General features: G+C 48.3%; 1 protein-coding gene across 1 annotated transcript in view; it reads left to right on the top strand.

The window, feature by feature from the left end:
• TRIM23 (tripartite motif containing 23) overlaps positions 1-25,602 on the top strand; it is a 331,702-nt gene that overhangs the window by 148,938 nt on the left and 157,162 nt on the right. The window lies entirely within an intron of this gene.

Below are 25,602 nucleotides of genomic sequence, written 5' to 3'. Positions count from 1 at the left end.
GGGATAGCTGTTGCCCCGCCATACTCTCCTCTCAGGACTTGGGGAGACTTTGTGTTCCTTAGCAGCCTGTCTCACATGCACAGTAAGGGACACCTATGGGGCTTGAGACCATAGTTCCTGACACCCATATGCAAAGTAGACTTTGGTAATCCATTTTTTGCCCAGTGGTAGGGGGAGTGTGCACATGATTCTTCCCTTTTAGCATGACCGGTGTTTGCACAACAGTGCTGAGGTAGCATAACGTGGGGTGCACCTGTACCATTTACCGTCTTTTGGTAGAGCAATCTGAATTATATCATTATTTTCTTTTTTTTCTGAAGCAGAGAACCCTTCTCCCCCCCAGCTTTGAAGATCCTTTTAAACAGGATAATACTGATGAAACTGAAGAGGAACTGCTTTCACCTCTCTGTGCTGATACAGGATTATTCTTCGATTCACATAATTCTAACAGATGAAACATCACTTACGAAGCATTTTGGGCTTACTGATGCCTTATTTTGTACTTTGGTCGAAAAGGATGCGGAAGTCTTAGATATACAAATTCAGACTATCAAGCCAAAATCAGACTGGTTGATTTGGATCTTGGTGTCTTTGGGCAGCATGCATATGCCTCTGCTGCTTTTAACAAAGCACCCGCTGAACTTTGTCTTGCAATCCATGACAAACCCTCCCTGCCAACCCTGTACACAAGAAAGAGCTAAAAACAAAACGTAGGCTAACAAATGGTAATCTCTGCTTCCTAAAGTCTACCTGGTACCCATAAGCTTGGTTGTGCAAACTGTTACCAAACAGTCGATAAAACAGTTTTTTTTTTTTTCTCCCTTTGACAGCATCATACAAACATGACGTGTTACAACCACATGCTACATTTTTACAAACCCCTATACCTGGCTTGCAAGATCATAATGCGTGATAATCCGGGTACTGCTCAGGATGCACTCCAGGCATAATTTCATGTTGAAGTAAATTAGTGCAAATTCCATTTAAATGGGAGCATATTTTTGGGGATAAACTTGACAACTCCTGGAAAAAATGGTAAACGAGTGACTAAAGATTTTAGTTTGTCTTGTAAGTCTTTTGTCCAACAATTAAAAAACTTGAGGCTATTCAGTGGTCTTCCATTTCAGCATCAAATGCTGGGACTTCAACCTCAGTAGCCACCAATATTCTTGTGCCTCTTCCAGGAGCAGTGGGCGAGGATTCCAATCCCACTTTTGGGAGAGAAAAAAAAGCTTTAGTTCAGTTCCTTCCAAGCCCTATTCCTACAGTGGAGAGTAAAGAGAAAAAAACATCTTGGCTTAGTGGTCCTCCAAACCATCTGACTGGAAGTACTCCCTCTGTTTTAAAATATTTAACCTCCCCCAACAGCCCTCATTCCCACATCCTTCTCCAAGAAGTGACATCTCACTTGCTGAATGGAGCCTGCAAGAAAATGTTGAACTAACAATGCAAGCAATGTTATGCAAATGTTAACTTTTCTGGTGCACAGGAAGGAGGCACTATTTTCACTCTTACACTCTTAGATATTTAAAACAAACTCTGAAGAAAACGGTCAAGATGGTGATCCTGCCCATGTTCCTTGTTGGCCTTCAACTCCAAGGCTAGTACTTACAATAACCACCAGGAAGGGCTTCAGAAGGTTCCTCAGCTTTATGGTGGATAAAGTAGTCTGCCAATTTGTGGTTCCTGCTTTCTAGTTGTAAATGTATCTCACAAGTTTCAGGAAGGTTCTAGTTGATGTGGTGGCTCAAAAGATTGAATGACTGCTGTTTTAAGAAGTTAACTGGCAACTGGTAGACTCAGTCTTTTTTTACCTTTATGTGGCACTGCCATCCAGAGGTCTGATAATGAAAGAGTTCCTAGATAATAAGGCTATTGGTTTAAGTAATAATTAAACTTGCACGGATGGTGAATGTTTTATTCATGTGTTGAAAAGCAGATATGAACCTTGGGTAAAATTCATATTTTCCACTGGGTTTGTATCCATCGTTCACTAAAAAAAAAAAAAAAAAGAAATGAAAGCAAAATTTGCCTGCAGATATAATTTCTTGGGATTTGTAGTCCTCTTTTTGTAAATACTATTGCCTTGCCCTGCTTCTGAGATATTGAAAAAGTGCTTGTCATTTAGTTTGTTTAATCCTCCCTTGCCACTCCACTGACATTACTCATTCAAGAAGTTTTTGCACAAGGGCTGTTTATGTTGTTTTCCTTTATTCATTTGTCTGGTCCTGTGAACACAGAATAAATGTTGAAAGAGCAGAAGTAGAGGGCCAAGAGTGTGCAAAAAGAAATACCAGTTTTTTTCCTAAAAACTTCAGTATCAAGCCTTAATTAGTAACGTCTCTCTAAACGCTGTCCGCCATAGTAGCAGGGCCATCAGTCCTCAATACTTGCCATGAGACAGCTTGTTAAACACACCATCAGAATAAACATTGGTATATCATATTTTCGTGCTATTGGCACATTTAAGTAAAATTAAGACAGTCTTCTCTTCAACTAAAGAATAGGAGATAAACATTTTACAGTTCAATTCATTCTTAAATGCCCTTCTTAAATGCCATGTTTGTGATCCTCTGTCTCTCTCTGTCTTGCACTGTTGCAGTGCCCGGTTCAGTCTGAAGGTTTACAGCTGCGGATGCTAGTATTGCAGAACCTTGTGATGAGTCCTAGGATCTTACAAATGTCAAATGACAAAGGGCAGCTTTAGAAACAAAAGCAGGAGTGCTTTAACATGCTGTGATTCAGGAATCAGAGGGACCCCCAAGACTTTAATTCTAACACCCATTGCCATATTTTCAAGAGATTCCATCTGTTGCTCGAATTCCATCATGGATGTTATCACCCAATTAGTAACCATAACATGACTCTGGAAATTAATTTCTGTGGTATTGGGACCATGACTTTAGTGTTGCTACTCTCCACTACAGCCCAGCGCCTGTTTTTCCTTGAGTTTCTGCTTTTGTGAGTAGTTGTTCTAAAGTGCCTTCCCTGGACGTGAATTTCCAATTTATGTTCTGTACGGTCACTTGAAAAACGTTGAGAGGATCCAATAGCAACAACACTGCTGTGGTCAAGTGAAGTTGGACAGAGCCCACACACCACACTCCCAGATCTGTGCAAAGGCATTATTTGATATGGTGCGAAATATTTCCTCTTGTCATAAAAGATCTTTCGTTTATTTGGGAGACCCATGGAGATGTGGTCCACTTCCAGGCTGCAATCACATCTTTGCAGACAAGACTCACCACTGCATCCTCCCAGTGTTTGCAACTTTTAAAACTAAGCATGATCATTCTCCTTGTCTGAATGTTTTCCATATTTTCCAATCTTCATAAACATTGTTACTTTTAGGAATGGTGGCTTTTGCACTCATGAAACCAACATGCTCCTCTGTGGGCACTATTATTTTTCACTGGTGTTGCATATTTTTTAATAGTGAAACCATGTGCGTGTTTTTTCCATGTTTTGGTTTGTGAAAATATTCATGTTTATGATTTCTTAAAATGCTTCTACAGGATTTCACCCAAAAACATTCTCTGATGTTCATGAACAGTGAAAAAAATTCAGGCAAGCAGAATGCTTCTCTTTGATTTTTAAATTTCTCCGGATGTTTGGGCACCCTAGTGGACATGCACGTAATGCAGCATGCTCCCTGGCCACTGTTTCTTTTTCTTAAAACTCTCAAAAACTGAGGACTAAAAATGCACTGAAGCCTCACTGTTTTCCAACCCCTCACTGGAAACAGTGAACACCTCACTGTTTTCCAAACCCTGTGCAAGCTCCTATTTGAGCACTGATCGGAATAACACATTTTGATAATGTTATACATTCGATAAGTACTAGATGTGATTAAGTGTGCATACCCAGTTACATTTTGTAAGGTCAAGCCCATGGAATTTAACATTGGGGACAAAAATCCTGGTAATTATTGTACATGAAGATTTTAGTGCTGTAAGCACCAAAATCTGCATACTCTTTCACAGGATCTTCATCAACAGTCTTAAGCACCTAATAGTCCCACCCACATGTTGGATCCCAGAGAAGAGTGTGCTGAAAACAGAGAAAAAACTTCCTTTGTGCTCAATAACATGCTAAAGTTATTGAAATTTCATTTATTTTTCCTTCCCCCCCCCCCTTTTTTTTTTAAGAGGGAAGGAACCAGATAAGCTGCCATAGACATAACTAACAGTGTGCCTTTGAGGCGTTTACCCTTCCTCCTGTGACTCATAATGACCCAAAGATGATACCTATGGCAATTCTTTTTTCTGGCTTCTGAAAACAGGATCCTGGAGCACTGAGGTCAGTCTTCTGGCTCTTTGATCTTTGGAAACCTTTCCAATTATTTCATAATTGTTTTCACTTGGCATCCCATCCCCAAGGTCTATGAATGTATTTCAGTGATTTTGTGGCAGCTTTATTTTTCTTCCTGCCAGAACGTCTTCTGTTTTTGTGAAGTGCCCTGCCTGTGTCAAAAAGAGTGCCCAGTGACACCCTCCATGACCTCTGAATTGTGTGCCTGCCAGGAGCTCTAAAGGCTATTGTCACTGCTAGAAGAGGTCCAGAAGAACTCTGAAGAACGGGCAGATACTCAGGATGCATGGAGTAAGAGACGCTAAAAGACACTGCTTCATGGAGGTTTGAGGGACAAGTAACATCACTCTCCAAGCACACCATGAGGGTATATATCCAGAGATTTGCATCTGTAGAGGCAAAAGCTATTTTGTCATGGTCCAGGATGCTGGTACAGTACCATCAGTCTTGCTCTCAAGGAAGTAGTTGTAGGAAGTAGCAACTTCCAACATTGAAGAAGCACAGGCTGTTGCCATCAAGACTACATACTGTTAATCATATTGACCTTGTGAGCGGACGAGCTCCCTTGCACTGTCTCTGACCCTGCTGCCAGCGCCCTGCCTCCTTACTGATGCGTTCGCACCGCTCCCTCCCTGTGTGCTCCTTTCTGTATTTGTCTGACTTTTTCTTCTCCCCTCTGCCTTTACATGTTTGTCCCCACCTCTAGAGCCCTCATTGTCTCTCTACTTCCCCCCTTTTTAGGCCCATTTTTTATTTCCTTTTGCTCTGCTAGTCCTCTGTTGGTGCTCTTTTATCCATTTCTGGTTGCGTATATTTGTACTTTTTCGTTCCTTCTGTACAATTGTGCTTCTTTGTGCCGCGCCTTTTTTCCTGCTTCCCAACTATTGCCTGCTACTCCCTTCTCACCCACCCTCATTGCTTCCGGCCCCACCCACTGTCATCTGCACCACGCACTCCGCAGGACCTACTTAATGGAGGCCATGCACCCAACGCCAGGAACCCTAGACCTCTCGCCACCCACCGCTACACCACCAAGGAGCTCAGAGCCCTAGACCCTGGACTCCACAACCAAGGGACCCTTCACCTGCAGACGCTGCCACTTCTCCTGCAACCAGAGACGCCAACCCAATTCCCCACCCGGAAGAACACAATCACCCCGCAGCCGCTCCACTGCTTTCTGCTCAGCGTCCGATCCCTTTGCAAACACACCACAGAAGTCTGGGACACCATCACTTCCCTCAACTTGGCCTTCATCACCAAAACCTGGCTGAACCCTTCCTCGAACCCCGACATCGCCACCGCAAAATCCGACGGCTACAAAGTGATACACCAAGATCTCATTAGCAAACACGGTAGGAGCCGCACCATGATCTTCAAGAACAGCATCAAACACACTGCCACCAACGACGACCTAACACCCCTCATGGAACACCTCAATTTTCAGCTGCATACCCACTCCAAGACAACTATAAGAGGCACTCTTGTTTACAGACCCCCAGGACATCGACTGACCTTTTTCCGATGCCATCTCTAACATCATCATCACATCATCATCATCACATCAAGGGTAGGTCGCTCCCCCTGCCGCTGCAGCTCCTCCAGCTCCTCCAGGTTCCTGAGACCGCCCAGCCACCTCGCAGTAAGTACCTCCAAGCCCCTCGCCCTGCCCCGCGCTACTCACCCTCTCTCCTGCTTCTTTTCTCCTTCTCTGTTCTTCCTCCTCGCTCCTCTTCTGTAATCTTCTTCTGTACTCTTCTTCCGCTCCTGCTCCCCGTCTTCTCTCCATCTGTGTGCTTCCCAGCCTCTCCTCTGCACCGCGACCCGCGTGTGCCTCTTCTTCTCTGTCCCTCTTCTTGGCTCCTTCCTCTGCCGCTCGTCGCCCCTCTTCTCCTTCTTCATCTGTATCCTTCTGTCTTCTGCGCTCCTCTTCTTCACCTTCATCTGTACTCTTCTGTGCTCCTTTTCTTCACCTTCATCTGTATTTCTCTGTCTTCTGCGCTCCTCTTCTTCTTTATCTTCTTCTGTAGTCTTCTGTCTTCTGCTCTTCGTCTCCTGTACCTTCTTCTGTTCTTCGTCTTCTGTCTTCTCTTCTTCGTCTTCTGTCTTCTGCTCTTCATCTTCTGTCTTCTGTTCTTCTGCTTCTTCGTCCTCCGTCTTCTGCTCTCCCCGCGCCTGCCCTCCTGCTCCTGTCTCATCTCTCTCCCTCACTCGCCTCCCCCTCTGTATCACCCCTATCTACCCCGTTCGCTATCTGCCTCCCTCACTCTTCCTATCTACCAATCTACCTATCTCTCTATCTCACTATCTATCTCCCTCACTCACCACCTCCTCCTATTTCTCTATCTTTCCCCCCACTCGCCACCCCCTCCGTTACCACCCCTATCTTCCTATCCTTTCTCTCTACCTCTCACCCTCACCCACCTCTACAACCCCCCTCCCCTATCTTCCCAACCTTACTCCTATCTCTCCCCCTAAACTCCTAAACTTCCTAAAACTCACCCTCCACCACCCTTAAACCCCCCTCCCCCAGCTCTTCTCCCTCTACCTGTCCCCCCCTCCCGCTTTCCCGCCGCCACCTCCTGCACGCCCCCGCCCCCCAGCTCCCATTCGCCCCCAGCTGACCCCTCCCTCCTCCCTCTTATGGCGGCCGCTGCGCGACAGTGGTAGCGACCCTTGACCCAAGGGTAGGTCGCTCCCCCTGCCGCTGCAGCTCCTCCAGCTCCTCCAGGTTCCTGTGACCACCCAGCCACCTCGCAGTAAGTACCCCCCACCTCCCAGCCCCTCGCCCTGCCCCGCGCTACTCACCCTCTCTCCTGCTTCTTTTCTCCTTCTCTGTTCTTCCTCCTCGCTCCTCTTCTGTAATCTTCTTCTGTACTCTTCTTCCGCTCCTGCTCCCCGTCTTCTCTCTTCATCTGTGTACTTCCCAGCCTCTCCTCTGCACCGCCACCCGCGTGTGCCTCTTTTTCTCTGTCCCTCTTCTTGGCTCCTTCCTCTGCCGCTCGCCGCCCCTCCTCTCCTTCTTCATCTGTATCCTTCTGTCTTCTGCGCTCCTCTTCTTCACCTTCATCTGTACTCTTCTGTGCTCCTTTTCTTCACCTTCATCTGTATTTCTCTGTCTTCTGCGCTCCTCTTCTTCTTTATCTTCTTCTGTAGTCTTCTGTCTTCTGCTCTTCGTCTCCTGTACCTTCTTCTGTGGTCTTCTGTCTTCGTCTTCTGTCTTCTCTTCTCCGTCTTCTGTCTTCTGCTCTTCATCTTCTGTCTTCTGTTCTTCTGCTTCTTCGTCCTCCGTCTTCTGCTCTCCCCGCGCCTGCCCTCCTGCTCCTGTCTCATCTCTCTCCCTCACTCGCCTCCCCCTCTGTATGACCCCTATCTACCCCGTTCGCTATCTGCCTCCCTCACTCCTCCTATCTACCAATCTACCTATCTCTCTATCTCACTATCTCACTATCTATCTCCCTCACTCACCACCTCCTCCTATCTACCTATTTCTCTATCTTCCCCCTCACTCGCCACCCCCTCCGTTACCACCCCTATCTTCCTATCCTTTCTCTCTACCTCTCACCCTCACCCACCTCTACAACCCCCCCTCCCCTATTTTCCCAACCTTACTCCTATCTCTCCCCCTAAACTTCCTAAAACTCACCACCCTTAAACCCCCCTCCCCCAGCTCTTCTCCCTCTACCTGTCCCCCCCTCCCTTCCGCTTTCCCGCCGCCACCTCCTGCACGCCCCCGCCCCCCAGCTCCCATTCGCCCCCAGCTGACCCCTCCCCCTCTCCTCCCTCTTATGGCGGCCGCTGCACGACCGCGCCGCTGGCGCGCCAGAGGCAAGCCCGTCTGTGCCCGTCCACGCCTGGCCCGCGCCCAGCGCCACGACCCCTGGTCCCCAGCTCTCCCAAACCCCGCTGCTCCGCTACGACCCCACCACCCTCCACGCCCTCAACCCAGGGCGCTCCAACACCTGCTTCCAAGCGCACCCCAAACGCACCCATGGACCCTTCACCTGCCACTCCTGCAAACGCATCTTCCACCACGCAACTACCACGACCACCAGCCCACGCGCCATCAACCACCTCAAGTGCATCCTGGTCAACGCTCGATCCATCCACAAGCACGCCGTTGAACTCTGGGACCTCCTGGACTCCACAGCACCGGACGTCGCCTTCATCACGGAGACCTGGATGAACGCCTCCTCGGCCCCTGACATCGCCACTGCCATCCCCGAAGGCTACAAGATTTCCAGGAAAGACCGCACCAACCAAGTAGGAGGAGGAATCGCCATCGTCTTCAAAGACTCCATCAGTGTCACCACCTCCACCGAAGACACCCCCCTTGCCGCTGAACACCTGCATTTCCAGATTCGCACCGACCCCAGGACCACCCTCAGAGGATCCCTCGTCTACCGCCCCCCCGGACCGCGCGCCCCTTTCAGCAACTCCATCGACGACTTCGTCTCCCCGCACGCCCTCGCCTCGCCGGACTACATCCTCCTAGGCGACCTCAACTTCCATCTGGAACAGAACAACGACCCCAACACCACCGCTCTGCTCGACAACCTCGGCCACAAGCAACTGGTGAACACCGCCATCCACATCGCCGGACACACGCTTGACCCCATCTTCTCCGCCAGCAAACACGTCTCCTTCAGCCACGCCTCCGCTCTACACTGGACCGACCACAGCTGTGTCCATTTCACAATTCCGACGCGAGACCCGCCACCTCCGCACTCCACCCATCCCTCGACGACAGTGGAACAAAATCCCTGAAGAACAGCTCTTCTCCGCGCTCACCATCAACCAACCCACCCTCACCACCGACGACCCCAACGACGCAGCCCTCAGCCTCACGATCTGGATCACCAACTGCGCAGACAACCTTGCACCCCTCAGACGCATGCATCGACAGGCCAACACCAAAAAACCTCTCTGGTTCTCTGACACCCTTAAGGAATCGAAGAAAACCTGTCGCGCCCTCGAGAGAACCTGGCGCAAGGACCACACCGCTGACAACATGACCGCCCTCAAGAACGCGACCCGCAAACACCACCACCTGATCCGCGCAGCCAAAAGGAATTTCTTCACCGACAGACTGGACAAAAACAGCCACAACAGCAGAGAACTTTTCAGCATCGTTAAAGAGTTCTCCACCCCCAACGCCAACGCCGTCACGCCCTCACAAGACCTGTGCAACTCCCTCGCCACCTTCTTCCATCGCAAGATCACCGACCTCCACGACAGCTTCGGACACCAGACCCAACCAAGCATCACCGAACCCACACCCCCGGCCATCACCCTCAACGCCTGGACCCACATCAACTCTGAAGAAACCAAAACCACCATGAACTCTATCCACTCCGGCGCCCCATCGGACCCCTGCCCTCACTTCATCTTCAATAAAGCCGACGACATCATCGCCCCGCACCTCCAGGCCATCATCAACTCTTCCTTTTCTTCTGCTACCTTCCCCGAAAGCTGGAAACACGCCGAAGTCAACGCCCTACTAAAGAAACCTACGGCTGACCCAAGCGACCTGAAAAACTTCCACCCCATCTCGCTCCTCCCCTTCCCTGCCAAGGTAATAGAGAAGACCGTCAACAAACAGCTTACCAACTTCCTGGAAGACAACAACCGGATTCCGAACCAACCACAGCACTGAAACCGCCCTCATCTCAGTCACAGACGACATCAGAACCCTGATGGACAACGGTGAAACAGTCGCCCTCATCCTCCTCGACCTCTCGGCTGCCTTCGACACCGTCTGTCACCGCACCCTAATAACCCGCCTCCGCTCCACCGGGATCCAAGGCCAGGCCCTGGACTGGATCGCCTCCTTCCTCTCAAACCGCTATCAAAGAGTTTACCTCCCACCTTTTCGCTTAGACCCCACCGAGATCATCTGCGGCGTACCTCAAGGCTCCTCGCTCAGCCCAACACTCTTCAATGTCTACATGAGCCCCCTCGCCGACATCGTACGCAAGCACAACATCATCATCACCTCCTACGCCGACGACACCCAACTTATACTCTCCCTCACCAAGGACCCCGCCAGCGCTAAGACCAACCTACAAGACGGCATGAAGGACGTCGCAGTTTGGATGAGGCTCAGCCGCCTAAAGCTGAACTCGGACAAAACGGAAGTCCTCATCCTCGGCAACACCCCGACCGCATGGGACGATTCCTGGTGGCCCACGGTCCTTGGCACCGCACCGACCCACTCACACCACGCCCGCAACCTCGGCTTCATCTTGGACCCTCTTCTCACCATGACCAAACAAGTCAACGCCGTGTCCTCCGCCTGCTTCCTCACCCTCCGCATGCTCCGCAAGATCTTCCGCTGGATCCCCACCGACACCAGAAAAACCGTGACCCACGCCCTCGTCACGAGCCGCCTGGACTACGGCAACACCCTCTATGCTGGGACCACTGCTAAACTCCAAAAACGCCTGCAACGTATCCAAAACGCCTCTGCCCGCCCCATCCTCGATGTACCCCGCAACAGCCACATCTCCGCACACCTGAGTCACCTGCATTGGCTCCCAGTCAGCAAAAGGATCACCTTCCGACTTCTCACCCACGCACACAAAGCCCTCCACAACAAGGGACCGGAATACCTCAACCGCCGCCTCAGCTTCTACGCCCCCACCCGTCTCCTCCGTTCCTCTGGCCTTGCGCTCGCTGCCGTCCCTCGAATCCGCCGCTCCACGGCGGGTGGGAGGTCCTTCTCCTACCTGGCAGCCAAGACCTGGAACACCCTCCCCACCAGCCTCAGGACCACCCAGGACCACTCCGCATTCCGGAGACTCCTCAAGACCTGGCTTTTCGAGCAGCAGTAACCCCCCCTAGCGCCTTGAGACCCGCACGGGTGAGTAGCGCGCTTTATAAATGTTAATGATTTGATTTGATTTGATCATCGCACTACTGGCCATCGACTCCAACCACAACATCCTACTCGGAGACCTCAACTTCCACAACGACCCTAACTCTACCACTCTCTTCGAGAACTTGTGCAACATAGGCCTCGCCCACCTGGTCACTGCACCCACTCACAAAGCCAGACACACACTTGACCCTATTTTCACAACCTCCACAGAGTCAGTTTCAGCCTCGTCACAGAACTCACCTGGTCCAGTGGTGTGTTACCATCTCCAGTGGCCAATTCACCACCTCCTCCAAGAACCAGAGACCCAACTAACGCAGCTGGGGCAAAGTAACTAAAACATAGTGGAGACAGGCCCTCGACACTTCCCAACCCTAGGCCTCTTCTGACCTTGACTAGGCTGTCCAGAATTTCACTACCTGGATCGCCAAATGCGTTGTCACGGTTGTGCCACTGAAACAAGCCAAAACCAACAAATCCTCAGGACAAGTCAGCTTGTACACCCCACAGCCCAGAACCACCTAGCTTAGCTGCTACCCACTGGAGAAGTAATAGTGAGCAACCAGTAACCCCTCCGCCAGGGCCGTCCACAAAGCAGCCCACAGCAACTACCACCAGCAAATCAAGGAAGCCAAGAGGGAGGCCATCACAACCCGCATAGACACAGCAGCGAACTGTGCAAAAGAAATATTCAGAATAGTCAAAGATTACTCCAACTCCTCAGCACAGAAAACACCATCCACCCTTTTCCAGGACCTCTGCGACACCCTCTCAGACTACTTCCACAGCAAGATCTCCACCATCTACAACAACTTCGACCCCCCCCAGCCTCGGCTCTCTTTGTCCCCCAGTGCGCATCAACAGAACAATACCCACATGGATACCACTCACCACAGATTCCACCTCAGTCATCATGTGATATATCCACTCTGGGACACGCACTGACCCATGCCCCCACCACCTGTTCAACCTTGAAACCAACCACATCAGCAAATAACTCACCAGCATCAACATCTCTATAACCTCAGTAGTTTTTCCGGACAAATGGAAACATGTGGAAATCAGGACCCCTCCTAAATAAGCCTGCCGCCGACCCCCAGCAAACTAAAAAACTAACCATTTATCTCCCTGCTCCCCTTCCCGGTCAAAGTGCTCAAAAAGGCCATGGATCAACAGCTCACCTACTACCTGTTAGAACACAACATACTGGACATCTCCCAATCAGGATTCTGTACCAACCACAGCACCAAGACCGCCCTCATCGCAGCCACGGATGTCATCAAAGCACTTCTCGATTGCAGGGAAAGTGCTTCCCTGATCCTCCTCGACCTATCAGTTGCATTTGATCATACCTTATCCCCACATTGTTCAACACATACATGACTGCCCTGGCTGACACCGTCAGAGCCCATGGACTCAACAGAAACTCCTACATAGATGATACTCAGCTCATCCTTTCGCTCACTGAAGACCCCTTCACCAGCAGAACAAACTTACGAAATGCCATGACCAACGTTGCCAACTGGATGGAGTCAAACTGCCTCAAACTCAACTCAACACAGACAAAAGGGAAGTTCTGATCTTCCGATGAGACACTTCCCTATATGAAGCCATAGCTGGTGGACACCCAAACTCGGACACCACTCCCATGCCGACCGACCATGTACGCAACTTCAGCATAATCCTCAACAGCGATCTGACCATGAAGCGGCAGATCAACTCAGTCGCCTCCTCTTCCTTCCACACCCTTCACATGCTCTGCAGAATCTTCAGATGGCTCCCAATAAACACAAGGAAAGCAGTCACCCAGGCCCTTGTCACCAGCCTCCTCGTCTACGGCAGCGTAGTCTATGCCACCGTCTCCTCCCATCTCTTCAAAAGACTCTGTACAGTACAGAACTAGGAAGCTAGGCCGTCCTCGGCCGTCCTAGATGCACCCACATCACCCCCATCTCAGAAACCTCCACTGGCTCCCCATCCAGAAGAGATACCCGTTCAGGCTCCTCATGTACACCTGCAAAGCCTTACACAAGCAAGAACCAGTCTGAATCAACCACCTTCTGAAATTTCACCATCCTGCGAGACACCTGCGCTGCTCCTCACTCTCCCTCGCAGTTGCACCCCAGATCCATCGCAGGCGCAGCGGTGGTCGCCTCTTCTCCTACATCTCTGCCAAAGCCTGGAATAAGCTGCCCCTCCCCTCCGAACAGCACCCTTTCTTGCAGACTTCAGGAAGAGACTCAAGAACTGGCTCTTCGACAATGACCTAGCACCCCAGCAAAAACAATTTGGGAATTTTTAAAAAAAACATAATTTATCTGCACTTTGGTATTTTATTCTTGAGCTGTGTTCTGCACCGGTGCCCGGTTTTTAGGGGCTCCCGGTTGCATTTTTTTAAAATCTTTTAGCTGGCAGCCATTAAGGGGCCATTTTTCGGCAGCCATCTTGGTTGCTGGTCTAGTGGTTGGTCCTGGAGCCAGGTCGGGCCTCCCGCATGCCTCTTTTAAATGCGGGCGGCCGCCGGCGCGCCAAAGGCAAGCCCGTCTGCGCCCTGACGCGCCCAGTGCCCAGAGATGCTGCCTGTTTCTCCACAAATAGTCTAAGATATTCCTCATCTCATTTTCATGCTCTTAGAGGCACCAATATATGCTCTATCCCTGCAGGTCCTACCCAGTCTACTGTATGTCCCCCATGTCCTAGCTGCTCTTGGTCGCCCATTGTCGCCCCGCCTTTTAATACCTCCTCTCATCAATTAGGCAAACTGTTACTGCTTAACTGCCGCTCTTTGTCGGCACACTCATTACATATTCACACACTTTTAGAAGATTTATTACCAGATGACTTGTTCCTGACAGAAACTTGGCTGAATGAAGAATACTTTGCTGATATTTGTAGTACCTTACCTCCTTAGACAGACTCCAGATGAGAGGCAGTGGTATAGCTATTATTTACAAAAATTCGACTAAGTGTGTGACACTGCCTCTTGAGATCCCAGAGTGCGAAAGTATGTCCTTTTCTTTATACTTGTCTCCCACTTTCACCCTCTCAGGTATCCTTCTCTACCGTCCTCCCGGCCCCTGTGGAGCTTTTTTGGAAGTTATACCGGATATAGTAGCCAGTTGTATCGGTAAAACCCCTAATTTAACTGTCCTTGGGGATTTTAATATTCATTTCGATAACTTAGACTGTCCGTCGGCGAAATCACTGTTAGTCTCTTTCACCTCAATGGACAAGGTCCAATCTGTTATTGGCCCAACTCATGTGAAAGGCCATACCTTAGACCTTATTTTTAGTAATATCCCCGATCTTACCATTTCATCCTCTCTACCTTTACTCTGGACGGATTATTATTTATTGTCATTTACCTTCCCCTATGATGCTCTTAGAGACACTCAACCCAGGTTTACCACGGTGGGGCACACTTGGTTGAAGTTGGTACCAAGTACCTGGCATACGGCACTTCGCACCTCCCCTACAGTTAATGACTATGCCTCCCCTAATGCGGTGGGCTTATTTGACAGTTGGATCTCTACCTCTCTGAATTCAGTTTTACTCAGTAAACTGAGGATAAAAAAACCTGCCCATAAATCTAATCCTTGGTTTTCATCCTCTCTATTAGAACTCAGAAAGAACTGTAAAAAACTGGAGAGAATGTGGAGGAAGAATTACAGCCCCTCTGCTAAAGAAGCTTACAGACTAGCTACTAGATCTTATCACCATAATATTAAGGCAGCTCAGACTTTCTATTATAGCAGCAGAATAGAGAATTCCTCTGCCTCTCAGAAAGACATTTTTCAGATTTTTAAGGAGCTCACTATAACTCCTATGCCGCCCTCCCCTGTTGAAGCTTCCACTATATATAGTAATGCACTAGCAGCTCACTTTCAGGACAAGATCACGAAGATATATTCTGGTTTTCCCTCATCTCTTTCTCAGAAGAAGCCAGATGAGCAGGATACGAATCTTCCTTCCGATAGGACCCAGTTAACTAATTTTTCTCCCCTCACAGACACACTAACTCGGAAATTTCTTTCTAATATCAAATTGGGCTCCCCCTTGGGCCCTGCCCCCCCCTTCTATTCTTCTGAAGGCTGCAGACATTGTTGTTGCACCTTTGACCGAAATACTTAATAGTTCCCTGTCCTCCGGTATCTTTCCCAGCTCCCTTAAACATGCGATTATAAAACCGCCAACTTCTAGATCAAGGAGGTCATGTCCCTATTATCCTTCTTGATCTTAGTGCAGCCTTCGACACTGTTGATCATACCCTCCTCAATGACAGACTTTCCAAGACAGGGCTAGGAGGCTCAGCCCTCTCTTGGCTTTCCTCTTTCCTTACAGGAAGATCCTTCCAAGTTTTGGATCGTTCTTTTCTGTCTGACGTCATGCCTCTGACCTGTGGAGTCCCGCAGGGCTCTTCTTTGAGCCCAACTCTGTTTAACATTTACTTATCATCTTTGGCCACAGTAGTCGCTCCCTATAATCTTTCAATGGTCACTTATGCTGATGACACGCAATTGGTGGTATCTCTCTCAAGTAGTGGGGACTCCTCTTCCGCCAACCTGGCCGGCTGTATGAAAGATACTGGGGATTGGATGACCTTATCTAAACTTAAATTTAATGATGGCAAATCGGAGGTACTGCTCGTAGGCAATGGCACCCCTGCCGTCCCTCTGGCAGTGCATTCGGAGACTTTTAACAGCCTGCCTTCCCCAATGGCACAGGTAAGAAGCCTAAGCTTTTTGCTTGATCCCTGTTTGACAATGGAGCTGCAAGCTAAAAGAATCTCTTCGGTCTGTTTTGGTTTTATTAGAAGTCTCAGGAAGATTCTTAATCTTCTGCCTTTTACTGCCAGAAGAATTCTTGTACAGGCCTTAGTTCTCTCTCGCCTAGACTATGGGAACTCCCTATATCTTAGTTCCCCAGAGTATGTAATAAAGAGGCTGCGGGTTGTGCAGAACGCAGCAGCTAGACTTCTCATGAACACCCCCAGGCACCTCTCTGCCAAACCAGCGCTTGTAACTCTTCACTGGCTCCCGATCAAACAGCGCATTCAGTTTAAATCCATGTGTTTTGTCCATAGAGCCTTACATAATAGGGGCCCTCTCTTTCTTAGAAAGCGGATCTCTCTTTATGTTCCCTTTAGACTCCTGAGATCTCGATCTTCTCAACAGGTTTATATACCTCATGTCAAGAGATCATGGGGTGGTAACTCGTTTACCATCAGGGCTGCACGGCTCTGGAACGCTCTGCCCCTCGAACTTCGCCACGAATCCTCAGAACTTCTTTTTAGGAAGAAGCTGAAAACCATCCTTTTCTACAGTTAATCTGCTCCCTTTTGGTCTTCCGTGATTCATTGTGTACTTTAGCGCTGGGATGCCCTAGGGTAGCTATGCGCTCTATAAACTCATAAAACTAAACTAAAACTAAACTTCCAGGGGTGACAGTGCCATGCTGTACAAATATTGATTGATTGAGTGTGGAGAGCAGTAGATTTGCAGTTGCCTACTTTGGAAACCTAAGCCACTTTATTGACCTAAATCCTTCAGCTACGCTCCACTTCGTCTGAGCCAGTATTCCATTTAATGAGGCCCTTCAATCAATCAATCAAGAAATTTGTATAGCGCGCTACTCACCCGGAGGGTCTCAAGGCGCTGGGGGAGGGGGGACCGCTACTGCTCGAACAGCCAGGTCTTGAGTTGCTTCCTGAAGGAGAGGTGGTCTTGGGTCAGGCGGAGGTGGATGGGGAGGGAGTTCCAAGTCTTGGCTGCCAGGTAGGAAAAGGATCTTCCTCCCATGGTGGCTTTTCTAAAGCGTGCCATGGCGGCGAGGGCGTGGCTGGTCGATCCTAGCTGGCGGGTGGGAGTGTAGAAGGTCAGGCGGTTGTTGAGGTACCTGGGGCCCAGGTCGTGGAGGGCCTTGTGTGTGTGGGTGAGGAGACTGAACGTGATTCTCTTGCTGACGGGGAGCCAGTGCAAGTCTCTCAGGTGTCCGGAAATGTGGCTGTGACGGGGGATGTCAAGGATGAGGCGTGCGGAGACGTTCTGGATGCGTTGGAGTCTTTTCTGTAGTTTGGCCGTGGTTCCGGTGTAGAGGGTGTTACCGTAGTCCAGTCGGCTGGTGACGAGTGCCTGGGTGACCGTCTTCCTGGTTTCGGTGGGGATCCATCGGAAGATCTTTCGGAGCATGCGTAGGATGTTGAAGCATGATGACGAGACAGCGTTGACTTGTCTGGTCATCGAGAGGGAGGAGTCCAGGATGAAGCCCAGGTTGCGTGCGTGGTCTGTTGGTTTGGGTGCTTATGGAAGCTCTCACGGTCATTAGCCATGTTTAGCCTCTCCGGTCATCTGACAGTACAGATCGGCTTCTAGTACCTGGATTATTTTTTTTAGAAAACACTCAGGTGGTCATTCTAACCCTGGCGGTAAAAACCGCCAGGGCGAATGACCGCGGTAGCACCGCCAACAGGCTGGCGGTGCACCGCTGGGCATTCTGACCGCGGCGGTTCAGCCGCGGCCAGAAACGGAAAGTCGGCGGTGTACCGCCGACTTTCCGCTGCCCCTGAGAATCCTCCATGGCGGCGGAGCACGCTCCGCTGCCATGGGGATTCTGACACCCCCTACCGCCATCCTGTTCCTGGCGGGTCTCCCGCCAGGAACAGGATGGCGGTAGGGGGTGCCCCGGGGCCCCCGTAAGAGGGCCCCAAAAAGAATTTCAGTGTCTGCCTAGCAGACACTGAAATTCGCGACGGGTGCTACTGCACCCGTCGCACTCCAGCAACTCCGCCGGCTCCATTCGGAGCCGGCTTCATCGTTGCTGGGTCTTTCCCGCTGTGCTGGCGGGCGGCCTTTTGGCGGTCGCCCGCCAGCACAGCGGGAAAGCCAGAATGGCCGCCGCGGTCTTGTGACCGAGGTGCGGTCATATGGCGGTAACCGCATGGCGGTTAGAATCACCGCCTCAGTGTCTGAAAGGCCTGTGGTGTAGGTGCCTGAATGCAGACAGGTACCCATGCCTTATAGGACACCGCCACCAAGCTCTTGTCAGCAGAACAATCCAAGACCGACAGGTCGCAAAAGTATTTGTTGCGTGCACACCTGAAGAGTACTGACTGTATAGGTCATGATAATGTCACCAGTGTAGTACGTAGCAGGCATGCATGGATTCCAGCAATCATCAATGGATCTACAACCTTTGGAGGAAAGGCCAAATTAGCGCTCAAGCAATTCAAAGACTGTCGTACCAGAGCTCGGTCCTTAGGGTTGTTGTCCCCAGCCAGACAATTTCACAAGCAGTACAGGTAGTTTAGGGGCTAGTCTAGTGGCTACTCCAGAGGTCTGTCTGACCGGCAGCAACAGCCTTCTCAACTGTTACAGCAGCTAATGCAGCCCTTTCTGAATAGGGGTGGAGGAGATAGCAGCCAAACCCGTTCACATTAGCAGGGACAGCTCTCCTCCAACTATTCCTCTCCTGCTTCAGCAGCCATCAAGCCACTTTGATTTGCTCTCCCATGCCCACAACAAGCCAGGAGCTTCCAATATCACAACAGACCGATGGGTCTTACAAATTGTTAAAAAGGGCTATGACCTGCCTTTTACTTAATGCCCACCTCATATTCCCTCCACACCAGAGCAATTCCTGACAGACTACACCCTTATCTTGATTCAAGAACTCAACTTTTACACACGAAAAGCACCATCAATCAGATGCCAGACTGTGAGAAGGGCGACAAGTGCTATTTGCTGTACTTCCTGTTCCAGAAGAGGAATGGAAGCCTCAGGTCTATACTGGACCTCTGGCCATTGGATGCTTTTCTGAAGAAGGACACATTTAGAATGCTTAGTCTGACCCTTAATGCCTTTTCTCTCTATGCTGGGGACTGGATGCTGTCCCTGTATTTGCGGGCCATGTTTTTTCATAAATCCATACTGCGGTCTCACAGACATTATGCACGGTTCACAGTGGGGTCTGAACATTTCCACCATACTGTTTTTCCTGTCTGCCTTAACTCGACCTCGTGGGTATTCGCAAAAGGGACAGTGGTGGTTGCAGCCATTTTCAGAGGTGGGGAATTAATGTATCCATGTAATTTGATGCCTGGCTGTTTGAGGATGATTCACATCAGTCAGTCACAGACCTTCTCTAGGCACATGATCTTCTTAGGGTTTTCCATCAGTAAGCCACAGTGTGACTTGAGCCCTAGACAGAGTATTCCATTTCATAGGGGCGATCCTGGACATTGTAGCGTTATGGCCTTTCCACCATCGCAGCAAACCCTGAACATTCAGGCTATGATCCTGACTTTTTTGGCTCAGCACTGTGTCTCAGTGAGGATGGTTGTGGGGCTTCTTGGCATCCTGGCTATGTGCACCCTCCATGCCTTTTACTCCAGATGCAGACCCTGCAGTGGAAACAGGGGTTTCAGTTGGCTCAGGACCTCATGGTGGCACAGTAGCAACAACCTACCCTGCGGCAGGCTAATCTCCCCTCACCACCCAGACTGAAGGTTTGGGACAGAAGCATCAGTACAACTGGGGCCTCTAATCTCCAGCAGAGAACTAGCTCCACATCAATTTCTTTGCAGCTTTGGGTGACTTGTTTGGACATAAAAGCCTTCCTATCAACCATAAAGGAAAGGCTTGTTCTAATGATGGACAACACAACCCCCATGTGGTACTGCAACAAGCAGAGCCGGTAGGTGTCCTGCATACTGTAACAGAAGAAGTGGCAGCTGGTAAACTCTGGAAGTGGTGGGGTTTAAATCCATACTCCACATTGTAAGTAGAAAACTACTGTAGTGAACAAGCATGCCAACTTTACCCACACTCTACCCCATTTCTCAAGCTATTAGGGAACGTAATCTTTTTCATAAGTGATGAACAAATCGTGCATTTTCCAGGATATTTTTCCTGCAAAACATCACAATTTCTGGTTTCGCCAAGTATGTCTTAACCTCCACACTGGTGTGGCCACTTGACAGTGAGATAGGGTGGAGTGGATAGGGTACAATGGGATAGACATAGTTGAGTGATCAAGGAAAGGGACAGAGAAGAGACATGAAAAAAGTACAGAGTATGAAATCCATAAGAGAAGGAGAACCACACTGAGGAAAGTCCAGACAATAGTGTAAGAATAACACAGAATAGAGCACTGGAGAGTGACACATCTCGTATATAGAGGTGGACATCGTTAACATATAGAACAGGATGCAGAGTATAGCATATTGATAATAGAGATGGTCGAAAAGGGTATGAGGGCCAGAAGTGAAGGAGAGGAGAAAAGTGGCTGAAAATGGAGGGTGGGAAATTTGGTGACATGGAAGAGACAACTGTAGCAGTTAAGAGAGGATGGGAAGTGAGAAACTGGAGCGAGAAGGTAGAATAAAGAAAATTGTATTTGCATAAAGGCAAGAGGGCAGAATGTCTAGGGGAAGGCTATGTAAAAGAAGGTAGAAAGTTACAAAAGTGCTTTGAAGACAGGAATGTTGGAAGGGAGAGAAAAGACAACACTATGGTGATTGCAAAAAAGGTGTGTAAAGAAAGGAAAAGTGTAGACAAGGAAAAGAGAACAAAGAGGGAGGGGAGAAGACACTGAGATAAGAAAAGCATGGATGTGAGTCAGAAAGACAGGGAACCCAAGGGGAGACATTATAGTGAGTAGAGCAAGAGACCAGACATCAGACCAAGTAATCCAATTCCAGCACACTATTGAAGTGATAGGGGAGATATCTGCTCTTTTCCAAGTTCTGTCTTATTGAGCAACAAACAAACTTTCTTTTCACAATACATGTGTGCTGTGCACTGGATTTCTTAAATGAGAACAGAGGAGACATTTCCACTGCCAATCCTACTGTATCATTTAGTGGTCCCCTGAAATTGGCTGAAAGCGAAAGATGTTGCCTTTTATGTGCTTGGCAGCGCGTCTTTCGGTAAGCTTGTAAATAAACCAGGATCTCTGCTTCAGAGCAAGCTGCTTTGCTAATTCAAGTGCACTTATGTTTGGATGACTGTCTGCACCACTGCATATTACGTCTCAGAAATGTAGACAGAACAACAGGAGTTGGGTAACGCAATCAAGACCAAGCCTGGAAAAGTTATAGGACCAAGCAGCAGGTTCACAGACGGTAGGAGTACGTGTCTATCCTGTGATAATTAAGACAAGGTCTGATTTGCATAGTAAGATGACATGACACACATTCTCGTACTGGGCTCTGCATGAAAACGCCCAGGAGCTGCATTATATCAGCACGAAGGAGCTGATGGCCTTCCAGCTCCACTTAGTACTAAGGACTATAAAGAGGTAAACCCTTCGTCATGGCATCATTCATAGAGCCCCATATGTGCACACCTTTGTTTGTGCTGTCATATAGTGCCTGGCTGTCTGATCTGCTCTCAGAGCGAGAGAGCCCAAGCACCAACAGTAATGATTTTAAAACTAGATGTTTAATCTGCATGGTGACAGATTGTACATTTTTACTTTGGGATGCAAATTAGCAAGGGGAGGAGCTTCAGCGCCCTAATGAAGACATTGCCCCTGAATAGGAGGCTGTATGTCTCAGAAGATTATCCTTTTGTAACACAGCCACCCAGCCGGGGTCCCTGAATGCCAGGGCAGATCAGCTGAGCAGACATTAGCTGACGGACCATGAGTGGGTTTTCACCCAGATGATGGAACAAGGTTCTCCTGTATATGTTCCTGCTACTGCCTCTCCAGCTTGGAGGTGTGCAGTAAGTCAGGACAGACCCATCACAAGCAGTCTTAATAGCCTGCACTGGACTATGAGAGTGGTGCTCAGACCTCTTGAGCATTTACCCTCCAATCCAACTATACCTTTGGTAGACCCTGGTGGCTCAGCAACAGGGGAGGATAATGCAGAGAAATATTCGCAACCAACACCTTCATGCATGGAAATCGAGCATTAACACCTAAATTCTTTGATCTTGCCACCTGATGTTGTAAGTGTCATTCTTGCAGCCAAACACCCGTTCACAAAGTCCAGCTATGCCTGAAGCTGGGAAACCTTTGTGGCCCGAGGAGTAAATCATCAACTCTTTGATGTATTCTTTGTTTTGTCATTAGCAAAGCACAGCATTGTAATGGGCATACTGGAGGACAACTTCACTTCATTAACTGCGTTTTTATGTCTGCTTTATTAGTCTTTTCTCTTTAAATTACCAGTTATGATGCATTTTCTGAAAGGACCTGACATCTATGTCATGCTTCCATGGGACCAAATTCTAGTCATAATGTTCCTGATGTGCACTCCACTGGAGCCTATGCAGGATTGCTCACTACTGCATCTGATGATCTTTCTTCTAAAGCATAATTTCTTCTTATCGCCATAACTTCTGCTCATTGAGTTAGTGAAGTACAGACTCTGTGCAAATTTCTTACACCACTTTCTTCCCCTACAAATTGGTGCTGTGGTCTTGGGCTACTTTCCTGCAAAAGGTGGTAGATATCACCCTTCCATACCGAAAAATCAATCAACTTGCCAAAATATTTTTTTTTGCTAAATGCAATCCCTCAAAATAGCAGGTGAGGCTCTACTGGCTTGACCCTAGAAAGGCTTTGAGCTTCAAAAATTACCTGGATGTTAGATAACCATGTAGATGAATAGTTCCTTGTTGGGCTCACTGGGACCAAGAAAATTGGTTGGAGCGAAGGAGGACTCAGTCCAGATGAATAGTCTGTTGCATTAAAATATGCTACAGCCTGGCTAAGAAGGAACCGCTAAAGGTGAGCAGGCTCAATCCACCAGGGTCAAAGATGCCACAACGGCATGGAAAAAGGGGGTTCTGTTTCTGGAAATTTACCAGGTGGCAACATGGGCATTGGTTTACACATTTATAAAATACTACTGTCTTTTTGCACGGACAGTTTTGTGATACTTCTTAATGTGAGTTCAGGCCTCACACCCTCCACGTTTCAGCAGTACTGCTATTGTATCTACTCTGAAACTCACAAATTTGCAGTTAGAAGTATCATTCAGAAGAACAAGTTACTTACCTTTGATAAACCACTTTCTGGTGGATACTTTAACTGAAGATCCCTCCCTGACCTGTATCCCCATTCTATGGAACGGACTCCTGATTATCATGATAATTTTCTAAGTTAGATTTTGGCACAGAGTCACCTGCAATCTGTTTGAAGTGCTTCACCTCTGATAGTGTTGAACAAAAAAGATTACGAAACTTATATCAGCATGCAAGCTTGTCAATTAGATATGGTGTAGCTCTGCTTGATCGCTTCTTGTGCAGTATGAAATCGCCTCTTTAGCCATGTGGCACTGCCTACCAGTGCAAAGGGAGCATTGCTGAACACTCCTGATCCTGTCTAGTGCCTGGCAATTCTCTAAAGGTGAGGAATCTGCAGTTAGTTTCCACCAGAAAGAGCTTTAAAGAGTGTAAGTAACTTTTTATTCTCTGATATTAATATCCGGTCCTCCTGCTAGTGTCGCTACAGTAGACGATATAGCAACCGTCAATCAGGAAGTTGTCAGAGGAGCAGCAGAAATCCAGTGCCTGTCCTCACAATAGCAGCATCTGTGATCTTTGGGACTCTGTATCATAGATCTACATCCAACCCTCTGATGCATCTTCTGGATCTTGTGATGGAATTAGTCCTGACTCCATCTTTTGTTAAGTCTGCTCCATCCAGTCTTCAAAAAAGTACAGGCCCCCAGACCACATCCTTCCCTTTCTCAGGCCACATTTCGAACCGGATCTTGTCATTGTTTCTGCAGCCAGAAAATCTCACACAGAAGCTCCTACCTCCACTGTTGATCTATACAGAAACTAAGAGGGATGGATTTACTCGCCAGAAATATATGTGGGACATCAGCAGTGAAAACTGCCAGAGCCACCTCATTGCAGAGTCGTTATGATAAATCCCATTGAGATAGCATTTCTCTGAGAAACTTCCAAGGGAAGACAGGCAAGATTTTTATGAAGACCTGCAAGAAGGAATGCTTATTTCTTACTAAGTGATCATTGCTGCCGCAGATTCCTCAAGTTTGGCAGCCCATTAATATGGTCACCTTCTTTGTTTGAGAGACAATCCTAGCAGTGACTCACTGTACTTAAGCCGGAAGTGCAGCAACACAGTTTGATCTTTCTAGTTTGATGGTGTTCCCTGTTTGGTTCCCATGTTGCAAAAAAACTGAAGGAAAACTGAAATGGAAACCCTCAAGTCTTTGGGGTTAGAGAAGAACAAGCATAGCGTAGCCAATAGGTTTCACTTTTGGGACCTTTTAAGTATTTAACCATGTGGTGCATTACATTAGCAGAGGGAACATACCACAGCTGACATAGTGCAACCACTGGTGACCCCCTCAAAGGGTCACCCAAACATATCAAGAGTGTTCAAACGGTCATAGTGTAATAAGGGTGTTTCATTCCCATAAATCATGGTCATAATTTCAATTAGGAGAGATCAATAAGACATATACTATCGTCATGTAAACCCAATACATTTTTTATCAGAAATAAACGTTGTTTTCGTGCATTCCGTCATACACTTGGCATTAGACTGTAATGCTCAGAACAGTCCCTAGAGGGTACCACAATAAAAATAGCATTTGTCAGAAACATGGTCATGTATTCATTTTGTCAGCCGCTAGAGAGCATAACCACATAAAATCAGAATGGCAGAATGTAATGTAGAATAACCATATATTTAGCTCCTAGAGGGTGTAGTACATTGCGCATTTTCAGGCCTGCTAGAATAATATTGCAAACCTTAAACACCAACTACTCCCAGCTGTAAAACAAAAGTTCCAGCCATGAGGGGAGTTAAAAAAAAAAACGCTGAATGGTGGGAGAAGGTAATATTTTGGGGTCCCCCCCCAACCCAGATTGTGGACCCAGAGATGACCTAGATAGAAAGAACGCATCATGCTGAATGTTTTGGTGGTGGTCCGATTGTCGTAGCACCACCACAGGCTGCGTTATGAACAAAAATGTTTCGTAAAAGAAATATCCTGCAAAGCATTATGGGGGGGAGTTTCCCAAGTGCAGTAAGTATTGTAGTATCAGCGCTCCCTCTATTCCGGGAGAGCTGCTTTGAGGATTTCTGTGCTTTTTCTCTTTAAAATGTGCCAGTTTGTATATTTTTCAACTGCTAAACTTGTATGTGAGTGATACTCATGTAAAGCGCTCCTCTGATTGAGTTCACGCTATATGCAATGTTTTAAAAACCTCCAGCTTGTGGCCTTTGGGCACAGACACCACAAAGAAACAGCGGCATGCCCAAAAACAAGGAAGAGGAAGAAACAACATACAGCCACATAGCGTGAAGTGCAGAGGCAAAATAAAAAAGTAGTCTGCTACACTAAGGAATATGGCCATTCGTGCAATAATCCATGTAACAGGGTCAGTCTCCAAGGCAGTAACAAAACAGCCTAAAAGCAGGACAAACGT

Source organism: Pleurodeles waltl, chromosome 1_1 (genome assembly GCF_031143425.1).
Source record: "Pleurodeles waltl isolate 20211129_DDA chromosome 1_1, aPleWal1.hap1.20221129, whole genome shotgun sequence".
In the NCBI taxonomy this organism is placed as follows: domain Eukaryota; kingdom Metazoa; phylum Chordata; class Amphibia; order Caudata; family Salamandridae; genus Pleurodeles; species Pleurodeles waltl.
This window is presented reverse-complemented; position numbering and strand designations above follow the sequence as displayed.